The sequence below is a fragment of the Crotalus tigris genome, unplaced genomic scaffold, assembly GCF_016545835.1.
Source record: "Crotalus tigris isolate CLP2741 ecotype Arizona unplaced genomic scaffold, ASM1654583v1 scf7180000024124.1850442, whole genome shotgun sequence".
NCBI lineage: Eukaryota > Metazoa > Chordata > Lepidosauria > Squamata > Viperidae > Crotalus > Crotalus tigris.
The window spans coordinates 853,494-879,221 of record NW_024100400.1 but is presented as its reverse complement, the minus strand read 5'-3'; the positions used below and the strand labels follow the sequence as shown (position 1 = coordinate 879,221).

Sequence of the window (25,728 nt, the reverse complement as noted above, 5' to 3'; positions counted from 1 at the left end):
AGAATGGATACTTAAAGTGTCTAATTTAGCAGAAATGGCGAAAATCTCCACCTATTTGAAGGATCATTCACAAGAAAGATATATTATGGTTTGGAGAAGATGGATTGATTATATTCAGAAGAAGTATGAAACTGAAAAGTATTATCTTACTTTTGAATAGATTTTAGATAATTATTAATAGTATTAATGGTATTATTATTTTTGTCTTAATTTGTTAATATTTGTTTTGAGAAGGAGTTAAAGTGTATTATGGTTTTGATTGATAGTTTAGTTGGTTTATGTTAGCTAGAGTGTGTTTGTTTATTTGTTACCCTGCAATCAGCTCTGGGAAGTGGGGGAGGGGGGGAGGTGATGGGTGGGTTTATATTGTAATTTGTAAAACTTTTAATAAAAAAAAAAAGATCATGTGACCTTGGGACACAGCCATGGTCATAAATATGAACCAATTGCCAAGCAACTGAATTTTGATCACATGACTATGGAGATGTTGTAAAGGTCATAACTGTGAAAAACAGTCATAAGTCACTTTGAATGGTCACTAAACAAATGTTGTAAGTCGAGGACTACCTGTACAGTTAGATTTAAATCACATATGTCCATATTCTATGTTCAAACTCAGGAAATAGACTGCCAGCCCAGCAAGTACTGCCTAATGGAGATAAAAATTTACTGTAATAGATAGTATTATAGTATCTACTGTAGCAGATGTATTTACAAATTGCTGGAAGAATAAAAAGTGATCACAAGAAAAAAAAAGGACCTTGAAAAAGATGAGAGAATTTCAAATAGTGAAAAAAACCAAAATCATTACTGGGATTTATATATAAATTGTTATTAAAATATAGCAGGAAAATAATTATAATTATATATATAATAATAGTGATCACAGAAAAATAATGGGGAAAACTCTGGAAAAATGTAATAACATTTACTCCAAGCTTTAATTTGAAAGAAAATTGGTATAAAATGTTTTACAGATGGTGCCTAACTCCACAATATAGCCAAATCATATAACAAATGTTGTTAATGCTACAACAAAGAAGGGACATTTGATCAAAAATGGCACTCATGTAAAAAAAAACCCTCAAAAGCACTGGAAAAAGTAGATCAAAGGCTTCTGAAGAATTAAAAAATGAAATTTGAATTGAAACCACAAATATTTTTCTATTATGAATAATTCCAGAAAACAAACAATAAGTATCAGAATTTATTAAGATATATGTTGCTAGCTGCAAGAACAGATTTGCACATCTGTTTCCTATGTCCATCCCAGGAACCTGATGGACCTGAATGGGATTTAGATTGGGATTGTTCCTGAAAGCTTGGTGCACAGTCTAACAGAGGTTTTGGTCAACGCTTGTAAAGAGTGTTTGTGTCTGGGGGGGGGGGGCTTGTATTTTCTTACACATCCCAGCTCTCCCTCAGTTTATAGTGGCTCTGAGAGAGATAAGACAGACCAAGAGATGCATAGAGCCCCATTGGAGCTGGATAGGGATGACCCAGCCTAATTTGAGCTAGAGCCACTAAAAGGGCCTACTTCATAGTAGTAAGAGTGGCAAAAGGCCAATATTTTTCCACTTGTATTGTGTCTGCAGACAGTTGTCCAGCAACACAGTTTTGATGAAGCTGATCCCTTCTTGAGAAGAAGCAATAGCTGAAGGCTCATTTACAGGTCTACTAAGGAGTATCTTAGGCATCTGTTGGATAAAGTCCTTGGGATTCTCTCCTTGTTGAACTCTGGCCATAATGCAGGTTCCATGAAATTGACCAGTCTGGTCTTGTTATTTGGTCTGAGTTTGATTCTGTTTCTACTGATTACAAGGAGCACTCATTGTGCTTGTGAATAACCACTGGCAGGAGTGAGGATGGCCATCCTGGCTCTCCCTGATCTTTCAACAACTTTCAATATCATTAATCATGGTATCCTTCTGGACCAGTTCCAGCAATTAGCAATAGGAGGCACAGCCTTGTACTGGATATCTTCCTCCTCCAGAGTCAATTAGGTAGATTCTTATTCTCAGCCCTGGTACTCACACAAACAAGCATAAACTGAATTAATATAAAACAATTTCTTCAAAGTGCTTGTGACACTTAGAAATAGAGATTCTGTGTTAATTAGTTGCTCTTGCTTTTCCCAAGGAAAAGTTAAAGCAAAACCAAGAATGGCCACTCCAAGGAATTTCCAGCATTTTTGGGACTTTGCATTCTCTTTTCCTCCTCTATTTCCTTCAACCTAACCAAAATACACATTTTTTCTACTGTAGGTGCATTTCTCCATGCTGATCATTGTCTTTATTTGATCCAGGACTGACTAGGTTTTCTTGCAGTATTCTTAGTAATCATTTCCAAATGCATAATTCAAATTACAGATTTCAAATCACGAATATTTGTGTTTTATGTGCATGAAACTTATGATTATTCTATATAGAATTAAGTACTTTAATTTCTTGTATTATTCTGGGATCACATTTTCAAATGTGATATTTTTAATTTAACAGGATTGGAAGATCTTCTACCACCTAATAATGTAAATTTAGAAGTCTCCATACTATCCTCTCTATAATGGTGAAATTGTAAAATTAGCATCTGTTGGCTTTCTTTTTACTATCTCCAGGTTTATTAATAAAATGTTCGCCACTTTTTAAAAATTCAGATCTCTTAATGAATTTTTTTGTGTTCTGTTAATGCCTAGTAATAGATATTTATTAATCTATTTTCCAAAAGAAATAGCTTTGTTCCTAACTCTTCTAGCCTATGACATCTTGACAGTTCTTTTTTTTTTCAATTGGGGTGACCAATTATGAATATTTTCCAGTATTTGTAGGAACTTCCAGTGATAGAAGTGGGGAAGGGTGTCAATTAATTTCCAGGTTGTATTTTTTCCCCCACCTTTAGCATGCTGGAGATAGCATAAACCCTAAGTTGGTCCAAGCAATTTTGCCCTGTAGTTTAACCAACAAACATTCTAGTTAGAGCAGGATAATGATCTAACCAGAAAGAAATTTTGCAAAATCAATGTAGCTTCCTCTAAATGGTGCTTGCTTTTTACATTTAAGTGCAGCAGGAGAGATGGCCTTTCTTTTTATTATCTGGCCCTTCTTACTAGTTCTGAAGTCATCCTCATTATCCAAAAATGCCTCATTTGGTAACTAGATCTAATATTTTGTAGAGAGAGAAAAAGGCTCATAATTTCACACTGATTTTATCTTTTAAGTATGTAGGAATTACTTGGCTGTCTAACCAACATTCTTCAAGTCTTATCATGTTCTGTTACCAAATCCATGACAGATCTCTTTGGATTTGCAATTGACTTTCTGCAATTGACTTTCTTTTTGATTCGGCAAGGAAATAGGAGACAACAACTAAGGACTGTTTTTATGAGTTCCTTCATTCACTTACTTTAATCCAGATATATTCAACAGTTTCACTTGGTTTATTCAAGTTTCTTTCTGATAAAATATGGATATATTTTACATGTTATATGGTTACTCTGTTTCTTTTGAGCAATTGGTAGTGCTATCATCCAAGCATGGGAATTATCCGTCAAGGTATATGTTATGTTTATTTAATAATATTTGCTTTTCTATATTAACAGCTACAGCTTATCCCATAAACTGAACTTTTGTATGTCAAATAACATTAAGTATTTTGAAACAAAGGTAAAAACTAACAAAAACTAATATAAAAAAAGGAAAGAAAGGAAAAAAAGAAAAGAAAAAGTACCAACACAAAATGACCTCTTATTCTATGGTTGAAAGAAAAAACTCTTTTTCTATTATCTATTTTTTCTAACAATCAAAACCATAAATTGTAAGTTATTTTTTTTTCTGTTCCACACAAAAAAATCTACAAGGAGTTTCCAGTCCAGTAAACATAGATATTGTTTTTTCTCTAATTAAGAAAGTCACTTATAGGATAATGCAGCCATCTCTACAAGTTCCACCAATGTTAACCAGCCATTCTTCCACTATGCTGATTATTTTTATGCATATAAATAACCTTGCTACAGTTATTATATATAAAAATAAAGTTCCATGATTTTTTTCCCAATTACTTATTCATCAGTCCCAAACTAAAAGTGTCTGGTTTCAATTGTATGTTAATCTTTAAGATCCTCTGAATTGTTGTATTGTATCCAAAACCTTTTAGATTTTTACAAGTCCACCAAAAACATGATAAAATGTACCTTCATGTTGTTCGTATTTCCAACATAGATTTGAAATATATTTATACATGATAGACAATTTTTCTAATAACATATACCAAAAGTATCAAATGTTATAAAAAATCTCTTCAAGGTTATAATTTAATGCAAATTTCAATCCTTTCAGCCACAGTTTCCCATTTTTCATTTATATATTGTAACCAAAAGTTTTAGCCCATTTTATCATTCATGCTTTCACTTTTTCTTCTGTTTCAAATTTCAATAAAAGTGTATACATTTTGACAATTGGCAATATTCATCATTTGTACATAGTTCTATTTCAAATTCAGTCTTAATGTTCAAGACCATAAATACTTTTGTTTTCTTTAAACCTTTCTAATAATTAAGAAAACCATTGATAAATCAAATCAAATCAGTTTATTACAGCCATATGGCCAGAAACAATAAAATATCCAATTGTAGGCTACTTACTTACATACATATATAAAAATGCACTGAGCATGATCTAATGACGAATAAGAACACATATAATAAAATTAATTTTAAAAAGTATTATTAACAAAGATGAATGTATCCAAACAAATGATGGTACAATGTCCTTGACTTACAGCCATTTGTTTAGCAACCACTTCAATCTTTGATAAAAATATATCCCCTCTACTCCCAATACTTCTCTTAATTTTATCTTAATCCTAATATCTTACATACAGTAAGTTGGCCATTTGTATTTACTTATCATTTCTGATCTATACAATGCTTCTTATGCTGAAAGTCATAAAGTTCATCAGACAAAAGCTAATTTGTATCTATAATAGTCCTCGATTTACAATTATTCGTTTAGTGACTGTTCAAAGTTATAATGGCACTGAAAAAGTAAGTTATGACAAGTTTTCACATTTATGACCATTGCAATATCCCCATGTTCATGTGATTAAAATTTGGACACTTGGCAACTGACATGTGTTTAGGACGACTGCTGTGTCCTGAGTCATGTGATCACCTTTTGCAACCTTCTGACAAGCAAAGTCAATGGGGAAGCCAAATTCACTTAATAACCATGTTATTAACTTAACAACTGTGGCAAGAAAAGTTGTAAAATGGGCCAAACTCACATAACAACTGTCTTGCTTAGCAACAGAAATGTTGGGCTCAATTCTAGTCTTAAGTTGAGGACTATCTATATTCCAAATTTTCAATATGGGATATCTGACATAATGATTTTTACATTTTGTCCTACCATAAGTATCTAGGCTACCCAAATCTCACTCCAAATGCCTTCTATCTCACTCTAATTCCAAATGCTTTCTATTTCTCAGAATCATCCACTCTTTCATGTATGTATGTATGTATGTATGTATATACAGTATATCCTTCTGCCATTGTCAAGATGTCAATATCAAAACTGGTATTGTCTGAAACCAAAATAATATACTAGGTAAAATAGTCTTCTTAACCTCAGAAATTCTCCCCAGCAATAATTGTATTTTCTTCCATCTTAATATATCTTTTTCATTCCATTCTTAACATTATTTTGAAATAATCCTCATTTGTCATAACGATACCCAAGTATTTTACTTTCTTTTCAATCTTAAAACCTGTTTTATCCACCAATTCTGTTTGATCTTGGATTTTCATATATTTGTTAACATCTTCATCTTCTGTTTATTAATCTTAGAATCTGCCAATGCATCAAATTCTTTTAAGATATCCATTAATATTTCAGTTCTCTTTAAGGAACAAGCACCAAATCATATGCAAAAGCTCTTAATTTATAAGTTTTGTTTAATATTTACTCCAACAATCCTCTCTTATGTCTCTATGCAGTATTTCAAGAAACATAATAACAGAAGAAGGGACAGTGAGTAGACTTGTCTTGTTTCTGTTTTCGCATGGTTTTGTTACATCTCCATTAACAATTATTTATGTTTTCTGTGAAGTATAAATTGATTTTACCCAGTTTATAAAATTCACCTTAACATTCGTATCTTCCAAAACCTTATACAGGAAAGTCAAATTCAAACTGTCAAAAGCCTTCTCTGCATATAAAAGAAATCAATGCAGCTTGTTTTTCATTATGTTGTTCCTAATGTTCCAAAACACCCAAAGAATTCTAATGTTGTCTTTTAACTGTCTTTTTGGTAAAAACCCACATCAATCCTTATGAATAAATGCTTGCAAAAGTATTTTCAGTCTTTCAGCTAAAATAATTGTGAACAACTTTTAGCTATTGTTCTAAAGCAATATTGGTCTATATTTATTATTAGAGCAAGATCTTATCCCTCTTTGGGTATGAGTGTTATACTGACATCTTTCCAGATTTCTGGCATCTTCTGTCCTTACAGAATAAAGTTCATTGTGTTTTATAGAGGTTGTAAAAGCTCATCCTCAAAACATTTATAGTACAAACTCGATAATCCATCCAGGCAATTTTCTTGGTTTATTCTTTTTTACAGCTTCCAAAATATTCCTTATTGTTATAGGTCCATTCATAATTTGTCTTTGTTTCTCTATAATCCTTGGTAAATTTTGTTTTCTAAGATATTCATCTATTTTCTCCAAAGAAATGTCATGTCCTTTATATAAACTGGAGTAATCCTGATGAAATGCTTTTTGTATAGCCACATTATCTGTTCATAATAGTATCTCCCTCTTGAAGTTTCAATATAGCTTTGTTTTTCTTTCTTTTCTTATTTTAAATGTCAGTTAGTTTCCGGGTTTACTCACACATTCAAAGTTTTGTTTTGTTTTTTTGCTTTACAGAGTTAAATTTTATTTCCATGTCTCTTATTATTAACATAGATAGCTATTATTGTTAATTTGTTGAGAGTTATACTTATCTTCTCTGGAAATTTCTATACTTATTCTTTTCTTTTTATCTCATCCAGAGTACTTCATCCTTTCTCTTGCTTCTTCTTAAGTTTGGTATTATGTTGTATTAAATAACCTCTAATAAAAACATTACTTTCATCCTAAATCATTCTTAAATCAGTGTCTTTATTTTAATTAGTTTCAAAAAATATTTATGTTTCTTCTTGCAGCCTTCCATTATTGCTTGTTTCTGTAACATTTCAGCCATCTAAAAGAACTAGAAACCTTCAAGGTAATTTGCCTTGAGTGATTTTAATATTTTTAATATTTTTCTCAGAAGTTCTGTCCAGTTTCCATTAGAGAAATCTTCTTTTGTGGAGCATTTACTCCATTTTTATCCCATGTTCCATTGGTAATCTATGATCAGGCCAAAAATTTAGAAAAGTCACTACATGCAGCGCTTAATTCAGTACACTGTCTTTCAGATTCTTGTTGCAGCTGTTATAATCTTTGTGGTAATCTCTTCTGACACTTCCATTTGGGTCTCCTCCAATTCTCCTTTAAATCTTCCAGAAACTCTCACCTTCTAAACAGAATTCAATCAAAATCTTTGAATCATATCTTCCAATTTGTCCCATTGCAGTGGGATCTTTATCCGCTTTAATCTTTCAGACAAAAAAAGAATACTCTTTTCTCTTGCATAAAATTCTGATAGGAATTATTTTTAAAACAATTATATCTGTACTCTCAATTTTAAATCCTGTATTAAAAAAACTGCTGTAAAACTTGATCTTCTGTCTTCTTAACAAAATATACATATCCCTTGGAATATTTCTGGTTCTGGCAAATCTAGAGTTTATTCTACACACTTTATCAATTTCTGCAACAGCATCCTCCTCTTCCCAATCCCAAAAAATTGCTTGGGCTTTAATCATCCTTTCTCTAATATCTTCATCTGAATTCTCAGAGATTGCTCTAAGTCTCTAACAAAAGCTTTAATGTACCATATCAATAACAAAGGCGATGTGTTTTATGAAAGTGTTCTTTTTTATATTTAAACTGATTATTTCACAGGTATATTAACACAACACTTCTATCTCCTTCTATGAAGCACAATTTCTGAGTTTTTATCTCTGTCTCTCACAGCATTCACTCTAAAGCATTTCTGGTAAAGTTTACTATCTTAAACCAAATATATTTTTGTCAGTCCCTGTTAGGTACCATCCACCTCATGCAAGCAATCTGTCATCCAGATAACTTGCTTAGAGGATAGCTATCAAATGAATTGCTTAAGAATATAAGAAAAGGCAGGCTGGATCAAAAGAAACCATAGCATTCTGTACTCTAACTTCTATTTCAACAGAGCTTAATAAACATCCCTGAGAAGCCCCCAAAATGGACTATTATAAAACATCAGCTCCCTTAATGTTCTCCAGCATATACATCAGCTGCTATACATCTATAGCTAAAATATAGAGTAGAGTAGAGTAGAATAGAATAGAATAGAATAGAATAGAATAGAATAGAATTATTAGACAGTTATCCTCAAAGCCCCTTTTAAGTATATCCAAGGTATCCATAGCCACTAAATATTGGCTATCTGATACCAATGTTCACTCTTCTATTCTATTTGCAAGATAAATTAGTTTAACTTATGAAGTTATCTTTACTACGTTCACCTTCTCTGTACTTTTAAGAGAATGACTCCAGGCAAATTGAAGTGCCATTTCTCAATACAAAATCAATCTTGGATACGGTTCAGCCTGTACAGGATGGAGCTGCACTCCCCCAGAAAGAACAGGTGTCCAAAAGTTTCATTTTGCACAAAATCAGCAGCTAAACGGCTAAATGATGCAAAGCACAGGGATCATGTTACACTTTTGATGGGGATTCAAGATTCAAATCTGCAGCTCAATATTTGAGGGCAAACTAATTTTATTAAAGCTGTTTCAAGATTTGAAAATTGATTTGGACCCCAAAATGAATATACTCCAAATGTTAAGCAGTGTCCAGCTCAGTCACTTAAGCCAGCTGCTCCCTTCACCAGTTGCTCTTCCAGGAATTACATGCTACTTCTTACTTAACCTTGCTTTCTCTCCAGTCCAAATAAAATATTAATAATTCTTTGCTCTTCTTGCAGTGCAGCTGTTTCCAATCCAGTGTCCACCAAATGTATTGGACTTTAGCTTCCAGAATTCTCATCTGTATTTAATTCCAAAACATCTGGAAGGCACAAGCCTGAAGAATGATATAATGGTTGAGCATTAATCAAATAACAGATATATTAGAAAATGATATTACATACATAACTCTCATCTTGTTATAGTAATAATTATGAGCACATATACAAACGTTTAAACTTGTCATTATTCCCTAACACATAAAAAGCATCTCAATTATATTTTAATAAATTTCAATTGTAACTATCATTCTTATCAAACATTTTAATAGCTATACTATATTTTGACCCTTCATGAAAAAAAATCACTTCATGCGTTGTAAAATCACTATTCTATTAATTACTGAAATCTTGCCAATTACAGATCAACATTGCAAAATTCTTCCTTCTTCTTCATAGATTATATAATTCTTACTTTTAAAATCGTTTAGACCAGTGATGGCGAACCTTTTAGAGACCAAGTACCCAAAAACTGGCCCTGCCTTGCTTCTCCTGTCCCGCCCCTGCTGCACCCCCATCCCCCACGCCACCTGCCCGCAGGGCCACTCACCACTTCCAGGGCCCACCACAGATTGCCCAGGCAGCCCAGCAGCACTATGGCGGTCACGCCCTCTGCGTATTTAACAAAAGAATGGGAAATTGCAATAATTTCTTGAGGTTGCTGGGAGAAGGCAGGGAACAGTAAAACATGTAGAAAAACAAGAAAAAAGTGAAAGAAATGATTGGTCCATTAGTGAGCGAAAGTGGCAAGAAGGTGACAAGCAACAGGGAGAAAGCAGAACTATTTAACTAGTTTTTTGCATCTGTCTTTACACAAAGGGAAAAAACAGACCAACCTATCAAAAATAGTGCCATAAAAAACAGTATAGAAACACAAGTTAAGATAGGCAAGAAAATGATAAGTAAGTACCTGTCCAGCCTAGACGGGTTCAAATCACCAGGACCAGATGGATTACACCCCAAGTTTCTCAAGGAACTGGCAGATGTGATCTCAGAACCACTGAACTATATTTTTCAAAGATCCTGGAGCACTGGGGAACTACCAGAGGACTGGAAAAGAGCTGATGTAATTCCCATCTTCAAAAAAGGAAAAAAAAAAATGGATCCAGGAAATTACAGACCTATCAGCCTGACCTCAATACCTGGGAAGATTCTGGAAAAGATAATCAAACAATGAATCAGTGAACACCTAGGGGCAAACAAAATCACTAATAAAAGCCAACATAGGCTGCATTAACAGAGGGATAGAATCAAGACCACGTGAAGTATTAATACCACTTTACAATGCCTTGGCAAGGCCACACTTGGAATACTGCATCCAGTATTGGTCACCACGATGTAAAAAAGATGCTGAGACTCTAGAAAGAGTACAGAGAAGAACAACAAAGATGATTAAGGGACTGGAGGCTAAAACATATGAGGAACGGTTGCTGGAATTGGGTATGTCTAGTTTAACGAAGAGAAGGACGAGGGGGGACCTGATAGCAGTGTTCCAATATCTCAGGGGCTGCCACAAAGAAGAGGGAGTTAAGCTATTCTCCAAAGCGCCTGAGGGCAGGACAAGAAGCAATGGATGGAAATTAATCAAGGAGAGAAGCAACCTAGAACTAAGGAGAAACTTCCTGACAGTTAAAACAATTAACCAATGGAACAACCTGCCTCCAGAAGCGGTGAATGCTCCAACAACTGGAAGTTTTTAAGAAGAGACTGGACAGCCATTTGTCCTGCTCTTAGCCATTGCCAGTTCTTGTTGTTATCTGCTTTCCCAGTTATTTTTTTAATGTACTGGCCATGTAGTGCTTTGTTTTCCCATGCCTTTATTCTGTTCTTCATTTGGTCTTTCTTATAGGCCAGTTTGGTCTCTCCAGTAGTCAGTAAGCCTTCCTGATATACTAATTTCAGTGCATCTTCATCATTGTCCTTCAGATATTCTTCCAAAGCCATTTTTTCTTCTTCAACCATCTGATGTACTTGTAGCATTCCACGCCCACCTATTTGCCTTGGTAGATAAAGTCTGTCAATGTCACTGCGTGGATGAAGGGCATGATTCATTGTCATTATTTTTCTGGTCTTCCTATCCATTGCTTTTAGTTCTGCTTGAGTCCAGTCCACTATTCCAGCTGTGTATCTAATGATTGGAATTGCCCAGGTGTTGATTGCCTTTATGGTATTTCCTCCATTGAGTTTGGACTTTAAGATCTTCTTCACTCTCTTGATGTAATCACCTCTAATCTTTTTCTTGACTTCAGTGTGCTTGATGTTGTCAGTTTGAAGGATACCCAAGTATTTGTAGTAATCTTCCTCATCTAGACTCTTAACATTATTTTCGTGGGGCATCTTGATTCCTTCAGTTTTCACTATTTTTCCTTGTTTGATAGTAAGTGTGCCACATTTGTCCAAGCCAAACTCCATTGCAATATCTTGGCTATATATACGGACAGTGTTGAGCAGCAACTCTATTTGAGATGATGTTTTTCCATACAGCTTTAGATGGTGTAGGATTTCCTGCCTGAGCAAGGGGTTGGACATGATGACCTCCAAGGTCCCTTCCAACTTTTATTATTATTATTATTATTATTATTGTTGTTGTTGTTATGCTAATACTCTGTGTTATGAACATTTGTTAATTTTTCTTGAATGCTTGGTTGGTTAGTACTATATTCCATGATAGAAGTGTAGTAAATACTCTTAATAATATATTGGATTTTCTTTTAGTATAACATCAAATATACATTTGATATAATATGATTAATCAGGGAAAGTTTCCCATGTTCTAAAACTGGAGACAGTAGGAAAGAAAAAGCTGTCTTGGTTTAATATTGTCTGTGCTGAACACTGGCACTTCTCCAGGTTTTCTTCAGGCTTGTACCTTTCCTAGCCTTACTTGAAGGTCCAGATTTACTATTGTCAAGAAGAGGGGTAGCCATTAGTTATAGTACTCTCCTTCATTTTGGAAACAGTTAACATTCTATAAAGAGCAGCTGTAAAGTTCATTGAGGCTGTTCTTCTGACACAGAAACAGAGAAAAAGCAATTTTCTGACTGGTTGGTAGATGAGAGCTCTGCCACGGAGCTCTATTGAAAGCCCTGTGCTCCGTAATGTACCTAAAAATGACCTGGATAAGATGTGAAAAAAATAAGGATGATCAAATTTGCAAATGACAGAATGATAAGGAAAATACCATACACTTTGGAGGCTAGTATTAAAATTTAGAGGATTTTTACAAGCAGAAATATTGGACAAAATCCAGAAGGATAAATTTCAACAGAGAAAAATGTAATTTGGTAGGAAAAAAACAAAGGCAATAGTATATCATGGTGGGAGACTGTACTGGCAGCAGTACATGTGAAAAGGATCTGGGTGTCTTGGTGAATCACATGCTGAATATGAGCCAATGTTGTGATCAAGGACAACCCCCCCCCCACCGCCAATCCTCTATTGCAACAATAGCAATGCAGTGTCAAGATCAAGAGAAATCATCATTCCTTATTTTACATTGGTCAAGCTGTGCTTAGAATATTGCATCCAATTCCAAGGGCAGCATTTTAAGAAATGGAAGAGAACAACCAGAATGATGAGGGATGTAGAAGAAAATACTTTAAGGAACAAGTAGAGGCATGAGGTAAACACAAAACTGCAGAGAGACATGATGTCTGTATTCAAGAATCTGAAGGGCTGTCATGTAGAACAGGGGTCTCCAACCTTGGCAACTTTACGACTTGTGGATTTCAACTCCCAAAATTCCTCAGCCAGAAATTAATTCAAATTATAAGGTTGTAGTTTTTCTTGAACTTCAGTGATAAGAGTTGTTCAAAAATGGAAGAGATTGTCTGAGGAGAGGACAGAATCTCCTTAGCTTTTGTACATTTAACTAAGTGTTGGGTAGCTGTCTGTCATGGATGCTGCAGTGAGTGGTTGGCTTCCCGGGATTCTAAGAAAGGAAGTGAGAACTGAAAGAAAAATTTATTCCCGTAGCAGTGGCAAGAATTACCTGCTATCCATTAGTGATTCCATCCCTCAGACCTGTCATTTTCTGCTCTGCGTGTTAAGTCTCCGGCAGCTCTAATTTGTCTCCTTAGCTTTTTATGTATCCTCTCTCCCTGTCTTTCCTCTTCACATTGCTCTACCAGAAGCCCCCTGGGGAGAAGAAAAAAATCCATTGAAACAAAACAGAAGAAAAGAAGTGCAAAAGTTTGCACTGAAGGAAAGGTTTACAGCTAATTATCCTCCTTCCCACAAAAGAGAATCTGGAATTTACCAGGGTAAGGATTCACTGCAGGCAGGACTTTGAAAAGCTTGTCAGTTCCAGAGAGTTTGTGACAGCTGGCTAGTACATTTGTGTTCTTTATCACTTTATAGTTACATCTGCTTTTTAAAACAATAAATCTGCAAGAACATCATCTTGGAGATGGCCCAGAATTTGTAAAACCAGTTTTGTCAAACCAGAAGACCCCAAACCATCTAAAGAATCCAAAGATACAAAAATGGCCAACCTCTCAGCAGTTTTTAATATATTTTTTCCACATTTGAATAGTTTACTGCTTGATTTGTTTGTAGTAAATGAATGCTGGAATGCATAGTTTGGATTTTATTACCATTAATGGAATTTTCTGAAAATAACTGAAGAACTTTAAAAATCCTTCTCATCTTATATAATGATCAGCTGGTGTAGAAGGGCTGAAATAATATAAAACTATAAAAAGAGTTTTCCCAGGTTCATCTGTTCCAAGGTTCTGTATCCTGTAATGGCACAATTGCATATACGGAGAAAAAAATCGCTTTTAATAAGCTTGTGTGGATCACAAATGATTCCTTGTGATATGGTCACAAATGAGTGATTACATCATATTGGAATTCAATATAATGCAAACACAAGCAGTAGAATATAATCCAACCAATGTCTTAAAATTTAAACAAACTGATTTTAACAAACTCAGAGAGAACCTTAAGAAAAATCCCACAGATGAAAATCCTAAAGGGGAAAACGACTGAAAACGCATGGGAAACTATGAAAAATATGATAATAAAAGCCCTGTTCAACACAATACCACTGAAAAAGAAAAACAAGAAATACAAGAAGAAACCACCATGATTGCATAAAGATCTCCTTGACAAAACAAAGAAAAAAAGGACAAATGCAAAAAATGGAAAGAGGGACATATAAATAAGGTAGCTCGAATCTGCAAAGATGAAGTCACGAAAGCAAAGGCTCAGAATGAACAAAGACTTGCAAAAAAAGTGATAATAAAAAACAGTTTCTTTCAACATATAAATAAAAAGAAAAAAGTGAAGGAAATAGTCAGTCCACTGAAGAGAGAAGATGGCAAGGAAGTAATAGGCAGTAGAGAGAAAGCAGACCTGCTTAACTCATTCTTTGCATCAGTCTTCACATATAAAGAAACTATAGCCCAACCTACCAAAAATGTCTGTAGTTTCTATTTATTTCTAGTCTGTAAAAGACAGCCTAGAAATAAAAATTAAAATAAGCAAGAAAATTGTAAGAGAACATCTGTCTGATATTGATGAATATAAATCACTGAGAACTGATGGATTAATTAATCCCAGACTTCTGAAGGAACTGGCAGATGTACCATTGTACCGTCTTTCAAAAATCCTGGAACACCAGGAACTACCAGAGGATAGGAAAACAGCTGATATGGTTCCCATCTTCAGAAAAGGGGGGAAAAACAGACCCAGGAAACTATAGATCAATCAGCCTAACATCAATACCTGGGAAGATATCGGAAAAAAATAATCAAAAAACAGATTTGTGAATATCTAGAAACAAATAAAATTATAACTAGAAGCCAGCATGGATTTGTTAATAACAGATCATGCCAAATCAATCTTATTTCATTCTTTGACAAAGTGATTAAATTAGTAGACCAGCAACATGCTCTGGATATAGTATATTTAGACTTCAGCAAGGCATTTGACAAAGTAGACCACAGCCTACTACTTGGTAAGCTAGAAAAATTTGGGATAGACAGCATCATCATCAGATAGATTTATAACTGGCTGACAAACTACTCAACGAGTAGTCCTTAATGGTACTACATCTACAAGGAGGGAAGTAAGCAATGGGATACCACAAGGTTCTGTCTTAGGCACAGTACTCTTCAATATCTTCATCAATGACTTAGATGAGGGAATAGAAGGGGAACTCATCAAATTTCCAAATGTCACTAAGCCGGCAGGACTAGCCAATACTCCAGAAGACAAGCTCAGGATCCAAAAAGATCTTGACAGACTTGAACAATGGGCCTTGTTCAACAAAATGAGTTTCAGTGTGGAAAAAAGCAAGGTTTTACATCTAGGCAGGAAAAAACAAAGGTACAAATACAGATTAGGTGAAAACAGTAACTGTGAGAGGGACCTTGGAGTCCTAGTGAACGATCACTTAAACATGAGCCAGCAGTGTGCAGCAGCAGCCAAAAAAGCTAATATAATCCTTGTTTATTTAAACAGAGGTATAGAATCAAAATCACATGAAGTATTAGTACCACTTTATAAATCCCTAGTAAGACCACACCTGGAATACTGCATGCAGTTTTGGTCACCACATTACAAAAAATCTTGAGGATTTGGAAAAAGTGTAAAGAAGAGCAACTAAGATGATTAAGGGCCTGGAGATAAAAAAAATATGAAGAATGGTTGCAGGATTTGGGTATTGCTAGTCTAGAGAAAAGAAGGACTAGGGGTGACATAATAGCAGTATTCTAGTATTTGAGGGGCTGCCACAAAGAAGAGGGAGTCAATTTATTTTCCAAAGCACCAGACAGCAAGACAAGAAACAATGGATGGAAACTAATCAAGGAGAGAAGCAACATGGAATTAAGGAGAAACTTCCTAACAGTGAGGACAATTAACCAGTGGAACAGCTTGCCATCAGAAGTTATGGGTACTTCATTACTGGAGGTTTTTAAGAAAAGACTGGACAGTCATGTCTGAAATGGTATAGGGTCTCCTGCTTGAGCAGGGGGTTGGACTAGAACAGTGGTTCTCAACCTGTGGGTCAGGACCCCATTTGGGGTCGAACGACCATTTCATGGGGGTTGCCAAACAACACAGTCCGCCATTTTTTCCCCCTTTTCCTTAGCTGTGCTACTCCCTTTTATTCTATTGGCTTTTGAAAGCCAATAGAATAGACTCTCTTGAATAGAGTCTAATTCTATTGGCTTTCAAAAGCCAATAGGAATTGTCCAGGCTGTCTCTGCCCTGCTGAGCCCGCCAAAAGTCCCATTCTGCAAACGGTGCTGCACCAGTTGAGTAGTCCTCGACTTACGACCGGTTGGGGGTCGCAGCATTAAAAAGGTTGAGAACCACTGGACTAGAAGAACTTCAAGGTCCTTCCAGCTCTATTCTGATTTATTGATGTAAGCCTTTTGAAGAGAGTCTTCACATGCAAAAGAAGTGTCCTGACTTGTTAAAGACCTTTGCTTTACAGAATCAAGACTAACTTGATGTAAAGAAGCTAATCCTATCAGCTCAAAACAAAGTGTAGTAGTTCCTTTTGCACCAATGTTTGCAACAAGATCCTGCATCATTTCATGGCATTGTTTCAGAAATACTTTGGTAAACTTCAATTGAAACAAAGTGCCCCTTTGAAGATCTAACCCTGCTATCAATTAAGAGTCAGAAGTGTATCCTTTTTCAAAAATTAAAAAATGAATACGAGTCTTTCTTGACATATTTTTAAATCCAATTAATTTCTAACTGAATAAACTGGAAGAAAATCAACGAAGAAGGGAAATTGGAAGGGATGAATATAAATATTGAAAATACATTGCATTGGGTTTTTAAACTATATACAGTTTTAATATACAACATATATTTAACAACAATTACAACTGAAAAATTTCCTGTCAGCAGATTTATACTCTGAAAGATCTGACACAAAAGACAAATGGATGGGTGGCTTCTTAATGAGTTTGCGTTCCCATTTCCTAGTCTTGACATCTACTGGCTACACCAGCAAAGAGAAGAGAAAGTGGGGTTTTTTTTATAATTATTTCCTAAAAGTAGATCCAGCCCTTCTTTTCAAGACTCAAGGGGGGAACGTATGCGTGGACCCACAAGCCCCACTCTGTTTCCTCTTTCCCTGTTCGCCACTCTAGCTATCCTCCTCCTGTGGCTTCTTTGATATACATACATTCTTTTTCATACAGTTCCTTCTATGTCTTTTGGCAAAACTTGTGTTTTTAGATTTCAAAATGACCGAATCCTGAATGTACCTACATAATTATCCGTATGTGAACTTTTATTTTTCCAGAAGAAATTTAATTTCTGTATCTGTTTATTCAGTTTGTAAAATTGCCTAATGAGGAAGTTGAAGCAGCATAAAAATAGGATTGAAAATATATAACAATAAATACGAAAACAGAACAACAGCTCAATAATATATAATGTTGAATTCATGACTTTTACTGAACATCATTACAAATGCTAGCTTTAGAGAAAAATGTCATCCTTGCAGTTTGAAAACAGAATGTGTGAAGGAATGAAGTCTAATCTTGGAAGTAATAACATGTCCCCTAGTTGCTTCCCCTATAATAATTATGTTTTTGTGCATGTTCATACACTCTCTACTCAGTAATCCGTGGTTTATATTTATATTTTTTTAATATAAGCACATTTTTAATTGAGTTGATGTAGAATTAGTGCAGTATTTCTAATGAACTGAGAAATTATGTAGGGTGCTTCATTTGCTCACTAATTACTTCTGTGCTTATTCTATCCAGCCTTTAATAAATTGTGCTTGGTCCTATCATTCTTGCAAGGATAACAAAGGAGTAGTAGCAAGCAAATAACAATGGAACTTTACAGACTGCAAAGATCCAACCTGTATAGAGGAGAGTATGGAAGGAGCAGTTTTCTTGAAGAATCCAACATTACAAAATTAATCTTGGTTCCATAGAATTAACACTGTGACAACCAATCAGTTAAGCACAATACAAATAGTAAACTTAATCCTCAAAAAACAAAATAGTATTTGATCAGTTTAACTAACTCTTTGTTTCTCGTAACTGCTTTTTTCTTTGTGCAGTTTGGCTTCAGGACTGAACAGTTTTGAGTGAATCATCTCCATTGCAGCACTTCACACTGTAAAATGCCCAACAGCACAGCTCCTGATTAATGATGGACTGCAAAAAGAATCATGCATGGAACCAGCATCAAGCCTGAGTTGCAATCCATTAAAGCACTATGCTAAGTGGAATAGGATTGTAATTCTTTGTATTACTTTTCTTCTGCTGCAGTTGAACCCAATAGTTTATGCTTGGTTACCCTACAGTACAATAACTTTTCAGTATGACTGAATCTTTTCCTGTTATGAAGTTCCAGGAATTCATAAATATTAGAATTCATAATCCAGTTGCTCCATAATAACTAAGGCTACAGGTTGGTATACCTGTAATCGTGGATATAAATGAGTTATTTGTGATGCATCTGTGAAGACCAAAATTATCATCATTATCAAGCTTACTGCAAATTGGGAATCACCAAAATTATTTCAGGGTTTCGTCCTCTGAGAATGGAAAGAAATACTTATGCCTCTCTAGCTTACTCCTTCTAATTCACGTTTTTTGTCTAACCAGAAGCTGGTTTGCACTTTACTTAGGAGGCGAAGATGGGGGGGGGGGTCCACTCAGAACCCTAAATGGCGGCGTCGGCCGTCCACCTCTACTGCAACTCGCTTGTTCGTATACCTGCGAGCGAGTTCTGCAGGCAAGGTAGGAGAAGTGACAGCTGCCACCCGTCAGGGCGACCCTGGCCGTTCTCAGCGTGGGGTTTGACTCCTTCATTTGCGCTATTCTGGGACAACTAGCGGGTCGCCGACGAAGAGGTGAAAGAAGGCCCGTTAGCGCCTCACTCGCTCCAGAGATGGGAAAAAAGTTTGTGCGGGTAATGGTCGATCGGTTGGTTATTTTTCCTCTCTGCGAACTGAGCCGATGGCGGAGGGCTCCTGGGAAGAGGTCGCTCGAGTCCGCGGCGCGCTTTCTTCTTTCGTGGGAGAAGAAAGGGGAGCGGTCTGTGCGGCGCTTGTTAAGCAAGCAGAATAGGATAAGGGGCAGGGCAGCGGTGTAGCCGGGCTGAAGGAAGCAGCAGCGGTAACTCCCGGTTAGCGAGGAAACTCGGCGCCTCTGTGGTGCCGATGCCTCTTTTTACTATCTTTCTGGTGAGCCTCTTTCTCCGGTGAAGTAGCGGCACCGAGAGCGAGAGTGTATGTGTGTGTGTGTGTGTGTGAGAGAGAGAGAGAGAGAGAGAGAGAGAGAGAGCGAGCGTGTGTGTGTGTGTGTGAGAGAGAGAGAGAGAGAGAGTCTCTCTTTCCTGACGCGGAAACCCGCTGAAGTGGAATTGCTGAGGGAGTTAACCCCCCTGAGCGAGCTCGGTGGTGCGACCGGGAAAGCCCCGCGGCCTTTCTGCTGGCGAAAGAGGTCCGGGTGCTACGTGGTTTGAGTATGCCCGTGCGCCTCAAACTCCCTTTTCAAACGCTGGAATTGGGAGCGGTGTGGGGGTAAGGCGAAATCCGATTCCTTATGTTATTGAACGTGCTCCACGGGGTGACATTGGGGATTTGGCGGAAGTCAGATCCTGCTTTCGTGTTCTCTGCCTCGAAACATTTTGGTAGGAAATTCAAGCAGGGCGTGAAGTAGAGCGAACTATTTCGTAGGGGAGGTGCTTTTATACGAAGGTCTGCTGTTAGAGTTTAATCTCAGAGGATTAATCTCAAAGGATGTTATTCAGTTTCTTCACCAGGTATTCTCCTTTTAAATGCAGGTGTGTTTGTGGAAGAGGAAAAAAGTATAATATTTTTTTAAAATCACATACCAGTCAGGGACACCCAGGGAAACAGATAGGATTAGATTTGAACAGCTAGAGGAACAGTTTTAAAAGAAAACAATATTTAGCACAATGGGTGAACTGAATTATTGTTCTGCCAAGGCTCAGGAGGATGTTGGCAAAGAATCTACTTGCTCCAATAAACTTTTCTTTCTCCTTTGATTCCAAGATAATGGAGTGCTGAAATCCAGCAGACAGCTGGATACATACTAAGTTGTAGATAGTTTATCTAGCTTGGGCTTGTCAAGTTTTATGAATCCAGCAATAGAGTAGTTACCACAATCCAGGTTAAAGGTTCTGCTTTTGAGATTTATAGTCCTAAAAAACTTAGTACCAGGACATCTGACAGATTCCCTTGGCCATCGCTGGCCTAGTTTATATTATTTATTAAGAAAATGTATATGGTCACTCAACTCACTCACTGTGATGCCAGGCAGCTTACAGAAGTAAGACCTCAATAAAAAACCCAATGAACCCTGCTCCCCTGGCAACAACAATCAAACAAGCCACTTGAAGCATCACTCTGGGGTCTCCAGGCCCACTGGCAAAATCATGTAAGCCACATTTTGTGTACACACACACACACACACACACACACACTTTGGATAAAAGCAGCCAGAAGCTACATAACCAGATCAAGGTCACAACCAGTAGAAAAAATGCAGCTCAATAAATAAATGGCTATGATTCAAATTAATTTTCTGTGGAATAATGTACACCTCTTGTAAAAATAATTGATTCCCTGTCTGTATGCACACACATAAACATTTCTTACAGACATCTCTAATTCTCTCCCTCAGACTATGAAAATTTGGGTCCAGGAAGCATTAACTATGTATGCTTAATCTATAGTAAGTTCTATGAATTAAATGACTCTTATTCCCAGGTTATTTGTATACAGGAGATAGATTTATTTAGTCTGGCTTACTTCTTATAAATTAAGGTGAAAACTAAGTAGGATCCTTGGGATATTGAGTCTTCTTCTCCCTGATTACAATCAGGTAAACAAGATGGCTCATGAATACTTTTTTACTCTGATAACTTTCATTAAATTCAATTGCTGTAAGAATCCATAGGGTAGCAAGTATCCCAAGCTAAGTCCCAGTCAGTGCCCTAAAAAAAAACTTAATTCCTTAATATTTCCTGGTGATGTTGTAGCACAAAAGTGTGGAAAGGTGGGATTTACATTGTGATTTTTCACATTTTGGCATGATTGTGGTTTGGCATGGGTATCTACGTCAGTTCTTATTCCCCAAGTAAATATGGTTAAGGCTTCTAGCTCTGTTCCTCTGCATTTGTAGAAGATAAATGTCAGTCTTGGAGACCTTCTCTATCAATGGAGTTTCCACTGACTGAGATCCTAGTTTTCCAGAGTCCTCAACTAGAGGAAGAAGCCTTTGAATACAGAAGGCTTTCACAGATAACCCTCATCATGCGCACATAGAGAGGTACAAGAGAAACTCTCCATGAAGAACAAAAGCAGTATCTCTCTGTGTCCTGCCATAGTTTCAACCATTTCCTTTCATAGCTTCTTCTACTCGTGTAATGACAGCAAGAAGGATAGCAGGGTCACCATCCCATCCCAAGTCCTTGAAAAGAAGGAAGCAGCTTCTCACTCACTTTTTTCCATTTTAGCCACTTGCTTTCACTTCTCACTCACTTTTTTCCATTTTAGCCACTTGCTTTCATTACAATTTATACATCCAATCCATCCATCCATTCATTTTCAGTAACTTCTTTCTCTATAAACTATATTCATCAAATCTGAGCTGACATTCCCTCCATTCACAGATTGGAGGAGACAAATATGGCTTGAATTAATGTCAAACCAGCATATATAACATCAGTGCTAACAATACTTTCAAAGCATTTTGCAGAAAGAGTTCATATACTCTTTGCTATGCACATTGATATGCAGAATCCTTTTCAGGACAAAATACTTATTAATTTTTTGATATTATGCATGAGCCTACACAAGTCTAAATATGTTTCTCAATGTCACAATTGCTCTAGATACGTAAATTTTAGTCTATGTCATGGATTCTTTTTGTCACAGCCTTTTAAGATTTTAAATACACTATATATAACTTAATGACAGAATAAATAGTACTGACATACTTTCTGACACGGAACTGTGGGTTTGGGTTCTTAGATTTCTTATATTTTATTTCTTAAACAGGAACAGCAAGAAGAAATGTAATATCCTTGAAGATAAAATCTGCCGAGTACAAATAACACTTTTGGTGCATTTTTGGAAACTGGACTACTGAATTTTTAATGATGTTCTGAGTCTTTTGCTTCTTTATTTACTGATGTTGCCCATGACTTACATGGCTATGGAAGAAATGTTTTCTCCTGAGGAGTTCAGCAATCCATTGCCATACAGGAAATATATCTGGTGAGCATTTACTACATCAGTTCCTATAGCAAGAACAATCCCTATGGGACAATGTGAGCTGAGCTGACAGACCCAAAGCTGTACATTAGCTTACTGAGATAATATTCCATGACTGAATTCTATTTTGAAGCTCCATCCCTCCTTCTGGGAAGGGATTTGTGGTACCAAAACACTGTGTGTGTGCAAAATTCAAGCAACTGTGCTATGCTGTGAGGGAACATTCGTCAAGTCTGTATTTTGGAGATTAAAAAAAATTGTATATAGATCATTGCTCAACCATGAAGCTCACTTAGTTGTCCGTTTCACAAGTTTTCTGTGAAAGTAGAATGGGAAGTCATTGAGAGAAATCCGTTGGTTTGGAATCTGGTGCCATTAATATATTGATGACACTCAATTACACATCGCCACTCCAAATAAAGAGGAATAATTCCTGAACTAGAATTTAGAATCTGGATGGGGTGAAACAAAAATCAGGTTAAATCCTACAAGTTCATCAATAAGCATTTCAGCAATCGAGAAACATCAGGCCTGGTAGTTATGCTTGATGGGGTTGGGCACAAGATTTCTGTGACTTGAAGGTTGCCCTGAACATTATGCTAATAGAAAATATTAATTTAAAAACCATATTTATTTATTATCCCCCTTGCATTACAACAACTGTGGTATACTGCTTGTATTGTGACATTGTAGATAGTGGCATACTTCTCTGATCCTGGCAAATTCATACCTCTCCCAAGTCCAGCTAAGTGGACTGAGTTTCCAGAAATGGATTTCAGTTTTCCAAATTCTCAGTAATGGGCTAGGACACAGGTCGGCAACCTGCGGCTCCCAGCCTCCTCTGCCATTTGCAGAGAGAGAGAGAGAGAGAGAGAGAGAGAGAGAGAGAGAGGCACTTGTGTTCTCTCTCTCTCTCTCTCTCTCTCTCTCTCTCTGTGTGTGTGTGTGTGTAAAAAAAAGAGTGGCCTCACCCTATTTGATGAGCTGACAAGCTTATTGGGCGGGGCTCCTGCCTTGGCTGCATCTCTGTAGGAAGCAGGAAGGGCAGGAGAGAGCTAGCTAGCCCAGCTATGCTGACTCAGGAATTCTGGGAGTTGAAGTCCATGAGTCATAAAAGAGCCAAGGTTGCCTACCCCTGAGCTTGTTGGAGAACAGCTTGAAGCCAGCTTGCCAGGTGAGCAGAAGATCGGAGAGAGGGAGGGAGAGAAAGAGAGGGGGGAAGAGAAAGAGAGAGAGGGAGGGAGAAAGAGAGAGAGAGAGAGGAAAAGAGGGAGGGAGAGAGAGAGAGAGAGGGGAGAAAGAGAGAGAAAGAAAGAGACTGGGGGAAGAGGACTGGCAGACCAAGGGCAGAAAGAGAGAGGGAGAAAAAGAGAGAGAGGGAGAGGAAAGAGAGAGAGAGAGAGGGAAAGAGAAAAAGAAAGAGAAAGAAAGAGTAAGAGAGAGAGAGAAAGAGAGAGAGAGAGTGGGGGAAGAGGACTGGCAGACCAAGGGCAGAAAGAGAGGGAGAGAGAGGGAGGGAGGAAGGGAGGGAGGGAGGGAGAGACAGAGAGACCCTTTTGACATCTAAAATGAAGATAACACTGCATATATCCTTTTTTACCTTTATGATATATATGATATTTAAGTGTTTTGGGTTGCCTACCCCTGAGCTAAGGTGACTGGGAATTCTGGCAGTTTCTTGTTACTTAGAGGCTGCTCCATGTTGGAAGGGAAGGATGGGATGCAACTACTTATATCCAGCCTAAGTACTGCAAGTATTCCAAAGACCAAACAGTATCTTCCAGAACTAGATGTGATGGGGAAGACTAGCACCCTCTTAAACCGCCTACAGTGACATCCACAAGACATCCTGGCTGTTACTTACACTCCATCTTTCTTTTATAAAAAAAATTATGAATAGCTGTCAAATGCATCAAATTCAACAAAATCAGTTTATAATTAACATAAAATTGGCAAATAACAGCAATGGTTGGAAACTCTCATTTGGAGCAACTAGCACTAGGATGTTGAATTTTTTCTGCTGAGGACAGAAAAAAAAAGTCAGCATCTACTGTATATTAAAGAGTACTTTGTACCTTTTGTACTTTGCCCCACTGAGGATCTGCACATTGTTCCTCAATGTGTCTGTTATCAGTCATGATACCAGAATGATAAAGTGTCCACTCTGTACTGACTGAAATTAGTAATAGTTTTTAAGCAATTTCAAAGATGAATTCCAACTCAACATGATTCCCTGCCAAAGAAGTTTGCAGGAAAAAAAATTGGCCTAGTCATCCACAAATACTGCATTTGTAGAAATCACAACAAAAAACTTTAATTAGATAGCAAAAGATGAATGCCTTGGAGGCAACTGGCAACCAATATTTCAGCTGCTAAGCTGAAAAGTTCTGCCATTTTTGGCATTGATTCGTGGGATGCATTGGGTAATGGACGTAGTACTGGCAGTAGGATCTCAGCTGATGTCTGGCATGAATATTTTAGTTCCATCTTCACAATAGATTCCAGAAATGAATCTTTAATTGAATCTATCTATTACTGGAATGGCCTCTTGTTACATCTTCTGACTTGTGTAAGTGTATTTCACAGCTGAAGTCTGGGAAAGTTCTTGGCTTTATGGATCCAGAACATTTGAATGGTGGATTCTCATACTAGCAGCACTTCTTAGCATATAGATTATATAGAGAATATGCCCAAAGGCTGAGGGCTTGTGATCTTTATCCATTTTATAAAATGAGATACAACTGGCACTGCTGGTTATGGATCAGCTTATTACATGTCATAAATAAATTGTGCATTAGATATTTCTAGATTTGCAATAGTAAGATGGTTCATGTAGATGGGATTTAAAGCAAAACAAAGGACAATAATTCAAAGCTTGATTTCGACCATTTGGCCAATAAACGTATCAATTCTAAGAGTCTTTATATGCTTTGTGGATTTCAGATCTGCATTTAACTCAGTTTTTAGAAGAAAGGGTTAGGAAGAAACTGCCATTTTCATTCTGTTTAATAACTCATTATATGAGAATATGTGTGAATGAGAGTTATCAGGGACTCAGAGATATGAGACAAGAATGTATTTTGCACCCCTTGTTTAATTTCTATATAAATTAAGTTATTAAATGTTTTTCTATCCTCTAGATTTGCCAACAGACAATTGATGAAGATATTTATTAATCTCTCTCATCAGAATAAAAAAAAAACACTAGGTCCTGATTAAGTACATAGCAGAGCAGCTGGCCATTAATTTTTTTAAAAAGATCTTAGTCTTTGGAAAAGAAGAAAAGATAAAGCCCAATTGATGGGAATGTAATTTTATTAGAACATTGGTGTAGTCTTC

At 36.6% G+C, this 25,728-nt stretch overlaps 1 long non-coding RNA gene across 1 annotated transcript in view; it reads left to right on the top strand.

The window, feature by feature from the left end:
* Positions 1-25,728, top strand: part of LOC120298759 — a 39,092-nt gene that overhangs the window by 4,348 nt on the left and 9,016 nt on the right. The window contains exon 2 of the long non-coding RNA XR_005554204.1: positions 22,174-22,392. This is a non-coding gene — a long non-coding RNA (uncharacterized LOC120298759). The remainder of the gene's footprint in view (positions 1-22,173; positions 22,393-25,728) is intronic.